Genomic DNA, 5,906 nt, shown 5'->3' with positions numbered 1-5,906 from the left:
TACTCCCAGATTAAATAATAAAATAACAGCACTTGTGTTATGATTGTAAAAAGATGTAGCCCGATTATTTGTATTATGCGAGTTCACCTGTATATATATGGTGTTCATTGTTTTAAAGTGCTAAATAATCTTTTATTATAAATTAAAGCTAAAACTGTATTGAAATTATTTTCTTCTTATGTTTGTATTTTTTAAGCTCCGCTGGATATTTCAGTGACTGCACAGTTTGAAATTGACAGATAAACGCAAGAGGCTGCCACATGCTCAGTTGAGCTCTCTCTGATCATGTGACTGAATCAGAGCTCTTGACCTTTCAGGTGCAGACGAAGAGTCCGAGAACGCAGAGGACGTTTGTTTGTTTGTTTGTTTGTTTGTTTGTTTCAGGAGTAAAGAAAAACTGACTGTCTCTGTTCACCCCCGGTTGCTGGGAGGTTTTTCTTGCTCAGTGCAGCGTCTGGAGTCAGAGGGGCCCAATGCAGTCAAATGTCCTGCTGCATTCATTATGAGCCCCAGGGGGATTGTGGTTAAGAGAGAGGATGGACGGTCTGATGAAATATAAAACTGTAAATCATTTTTTTCCCATGATGCACTCCTGATTACAGCACTTTAAAGGTTGATTGACTGATCTATATTAATAATAATAATAATAATAATCAGTTTAAGAATAACAGCGCATCCAAATCCCAGTTGCTTTTTTAATTTTTTAGGTGGGGCGGAGCTTTAAGGCAGGCATTTACATATGATTTATAACCACAATGAACTAATTGTGGATTTATTGCATTAACAACTAATCATGTTCAGCAGAGTACTCTGGAATGTTAGTCCTATGGATCCTACATTTTCCCACTAATGCAGCAGGACTAGTTACAGCGTAAACGTTAGCTCTCTGAAATTGGAGCCTGAGCAGTGAACAACGTTTCATTGCATTAGAACATTATGGGATGTAATGATTCTTCCACGTATTAGTGGACTTCAGGTTTTACCAGATGTTAAAATGGTCTCTGCTGTCTTTGTACGTCAGATTCCACCACGACTCTGACCTCTGACCTCGGGCTCCTGTCGTTGTCTATGAACCGTATAATAATAATAATAATAATAATAATATAATTATTTTGTGATAACTCGACTGACGATGTTCAGACTGTATCAGTGAGTCCTCACAGGTATAGAAGAAACGTGTGTGTGTCTGTGTGTGTGTGTGCTGTGTGTGAGTGTGTTGTTGTGTGTGTTGTGTAGTGTAGTGTGTGTGTGTGTGTTGTCTGTGTGTGTGTGTGTGAGTGTGTGTGTGTGTTGTCTGTGTGTGTTGTGTGTGTGTGTGTTGTGGTGTTGAGTGTCGATTGTCTGCTGTGTGTGTGTGTCGTGTGTGTGTGAACAGTGTGTGTGTGTGTGGTGGTGTGTGAGCTGTTTGTGTGTGGTGTTGTCTTGTGTGTGTGTGTGTGTTGTTTGTCGTGTGTGGTGAGTGTGGTGTGAGTGTGTGTTGTGTGATCTTCCATCAAAGACTCGACACATTTGATGTTCTGCGTTACACCGTAACAGGTCCCATCCCCACCATCGCCATGGTGACCATTTACTCAAGCAACTCTCTTCTGCCTCTGTTGTCAACACGCAAACACCACACACACACTGTCGCAGTCACTGCAATGCATGCTGGGGTGTGAAAATGTGGGAAGTCCGACGAGGGTAACGAAATCAGACGGAGACTTTAACGAGTTTAAGGAGCCTTGTTAAAAGGTGGCGTTGCTTATTGGAAACGGTGCTCTGAAGCGAGTGACCCCGATATGAGCAACGGCGTGAGGAGAATAGACAGAGAGAGAGAGGAGAGAAGGGAGGAAGTATCCGTGTTACTTCACTTCATTTACAAAGCACGAGTCAGAAAACAAGATTATAAAATCCTCAGATTAACAACACTATATGAACACATCAACTCTTCCTCCAGTTAGTTAAATGACCGACAGGTCCAGTGAGTGTGTCTGTGTCAACTCTTCTCACAGGTTATTTACATGACAGACAGTCAGGTGAGGTGTGTCTGTGTCCAACTCTTCCTCACAGTTGTTAATGACAGACAGTCAGTGAGTTGTCCCCTGTGTCCAATCATTCTCCACAGGTTAGTTAATGACAGACAGTCAGGAGTGTGTCTGTTTCCCAACTCTTCTCACAGGTTAGTTAATATATTACTGAGTCAGTGGTGAGCAGATTGTGTCTTGTAGACTGAATGAGAATCAGAGTCTCAGGCTGATTGTGGAAATAAATTTGTTACTTTCCTTAAAAGCCGTTTTTTGAATGGAGTTTGGGTGTGATTGGTGGGGTCAAGGTAGAGCAGGGGGATTTGAATCCTTAATAATCCATAAACTGAGCTGACCGACCTTCTAATAATGAACCTTTACAGCAGACAGTAACAGTTCAATCTGAAGGTGAAATGAGTTGACGTGAGTTTTTGTCTGTGGAGTCTGGTGGAGAGCGACACCTTCTTATTTTGTGTCTGTAAAAACAAACTACAGTAATGGATGATTCACATCAGATGTGTCTGATGTGAATCATGTTGTTGTTGTTCCAGCTGCTTTATGTTCTTTATACAGTCAGATTTTATTTTCTTTAATAATAAATGTATTAAAATGTGTATTTGAACAAAGAGAGTGTTGATCACTCCCACCACCTGCTCCACCCCCCACATCCTCCCAGCCTGCTGCATCTCTCTCTCTCCCTCCCTCTGGGACTGTCTGGTTACCATGGCAACCGCATCCTCCAGGCAAGGAGAAGAGGAGGAGGAGGAGAAAATGGCGGCAGTGTGTGGCAGAGTTGTACATGCAGACATGAATGTTATTACACTGAACCAGAGAGAGATTTAATCTGGATGCTGAAAGCTGGAAGATAATGTTAGCGCCTGTGTGTCCTCTCACCCCGCAGACACAACGCCTCTGTTAGAAAGACAAAACAATCTGAGGCCTTCAGCTCCTCGGCTTTAACCGACAGCAGCTCAACACGCCGGGACAAACGGACACGGGTAACGTCTCAAAGAAGGACGAGGAAGAATCTGTAGACGGCGATTCGTCTTCACTCAGTAACTCTTAAAATATATGTTTTTTAAAGGGAGTCTGGTGATAACGAGGTTACTGGTCCAGTGAGGTGGAGGTCAGTGAGGAGGAGGAGGAGGAGGAGGGTGGATGATGAAGATGAGGATGATGAAGAAGAAGAGGAGGATGGTTCATTCATTCACCACAACAGCAAACTGTCTCGTCATCACAGAGTGAGTCAGCGCTCTCACTTCCTGTCAGAAAACAGCGAACGCCTGCGACACACGGACATTTTATTGTTGTTGTTTGTTGTCGTTTGTTGTTGTTATGCTAATAGCAGCTAATGTAGCCTGTAGCAGAGAGGAGCAACAAACAGAAATAAGTCTGTTCTGTTTTATAGAATCAGGTTTTAATAAAAATATATCAGATAATATTGAACCAGTAACAACGGTAATATCCCAGCACAGGAAGCAGATTATTTTCAGAGTAAGAGCATTGTCTGGTCAAACATTTAAATATTGTTTTTGCTCAATAAAAGAAAATGTGATTCTATTCAACAATATTTAATTTACAAACACAGGAAACAACATGGTCGCCTCTCCACATCTCGACTCAACTTGAACCACAAATCCTAAAACAGCGACTGAGCTGCAGTCAGACAACAACGAGAAGGTCAAAGGTCAGAGAGAGCTGCTCCCAAAACTCTGTTACATAACGTCACCGCCGCCTCTCGCTGCCTCTTCCAGGTCACTGGAGAAGGACTTCCTGTCCCCGAGGCGGTCTGAGTCACAGCTTCTGATGGTCTGATACGCAGAGGTCAGAGGTCAGAGAGGTTGTTATGAACGTCTCTGATATCAGTCAGCAAACAGACTTCTGACAGTTCCAACATCAAAAAGAAGAAACTGAACAAAAAACTAAACGACAGAAATTTGTTGATCAGCGTCAGAAACATTATAACATATTATCTGTTTGACTGTTTGTATTTTACTGTTTGTATCGTAATCGTTTTTACAGTGAGCAGAAATATTGATGTATATTATATATATAATTGATATTGATGTGGTGTTTTGAGGGCATCAGAAATCACATGTATCAATATTATTATCAATATTTGAGCTGACAAACATTATTGTGGCACATGAAGCACTGAATAGAAATATAAAGGTGACTTTAGAGATCAATACATCATATTATTTATAAATCTCAAGACTCTTTTACAAAGCATTATTTTCTAAATGTGTTTAAATTAATTTAGATCCGACTACAATCTTACATTTACAGTGAATATCAAACAGGAGGAAACTAATCAATAAATGTTACATAGAAATATCAGAATTATCAATCAGAATCAAATGACATCATTAAAGGGAGTTTTTTGTTGAATCTGCAGCTCGACGCGGCTTTATTGATCATCGATCATTGATCAGTTTTAAGAGAATCCATCGGGACTGTTACAGTAATATTATCTTCATGAGGAGATTCAGCTGCTACTTTCTGTTGGTGCCTTCAAGGACAGTCCGACATCTGACCCTGGATGACGAATTGTGATTAAAAACGTCTGATTTTAGATAAATTCTCCGAGCAACGATATCAACGATCAGCAGAATTCCTACTGTCAGAATAAAAGCTGCCATTAGTTATCACTAATGTGTCAGTGGAAGAACTGAGATCATAAAGACAACAGCAAGTGATCTTACTGAAATACAATAAAATAACTATTACGGTAAAAGGATTTCAATGTTATGATAATTGAGAAATTTACCGTCTTTATTCTGTTTAACTTGAATTTCCCTCGGGATAAATAAAGTATCTACCTATCTAACTTCCTTTAAATGTCGTATAAAAACCGGTTTTGGTTGCGAGGCCGTGTTGTTAAATGGTTTTTGTCTGCCTATTGTTTCTGTTTCTAGAGCAGCAGCGTATTCTCTGCAGATTAGAGCGGAGCGAACCAATCAGAAACCTCCGTGGCTGCAATAACACAAGCTGCAGTTCCTCTAACGGCCACTAGAGGCTGGCTCCAGCAGTCAGTCTCCATAAGGCCCAATATTATAACTTTACAGCAGAAATAAACATGTTTACATCCTGTTGGTCTCTAGAGATCATTTCCCTTCATGACGACTGTACAACTCTGTTTAAAAGATATTAAGGATTAAAGTTATGAATAATTAGTAGTAGAGACTACGGACTGTTTATTATTATAACTAAAATATAGTGTCAGGTATTCCCGCTTCATCAATTAGCCACAATGCAATATAAATATATATATTATAAAGAGAATTTAATCTATTAAATAAACAGTAAATATCTGTGAAACAATTATAGATTTGCAAAATGTATTTCAATAAGCGCATTTTATGATTATTTACATTTGTACACATTATTTTACATTAAACATGTAAATTCACAGGATATTTCTGTAATTTCATTAATAAAATTAATAAATAATCTGTAAAATAAACGAGAAAAACCTGTTTCTTTAATCAATAAATAACCAATATAAAATCAATATAAATCCACAGTGAACCAGTGGAACCAGTACAGACTGGGAGGGACCGCAGGAGGCCAGAAACCATCAACCACAACAACCATCAGACCTTCAGTGAGTAAAACGATCCGATCAGATCCATATCGATCCTCTGATATGATCAGATCCATATCGATCCTCTGATATCGGTTTATTCACAATAAAAGCTGTTTCTGACCTCTGAGCTGCTTTTTAGCTGCTGCTTTTTCTCTGACGACGTCTATGATTCATCAGCTCCTCCATCCTCCCTCCATCATCATCCTCTGTCTGCGAGGAGGAGGAGGACAAAAAGAACAGGACGCACTCCCAAAACCCCGCATGAAGGACGGATGAGCACAAAACAAACGAACCGCAGTCCGACCTTCGGTCCG

Source organism: Morone saxatilis, unplaced genomic scaffold (assembly GCF_004916995.1).
Source record: "Morone saxatilis isolate NCDOM2014 unplaced genomic scaffold, NCSU_SB_2.0 Contig12, whole genome shotgun sequence".
NCBI classification, from domain to species: domain Eukaryota; kingdom Metazoa; phylum Chordata; class Actinopteri; family Moronidae; genus Morone; species Morone saxatilis.
Note: the sequence above shows the minus strand (reverse complement) of the source record.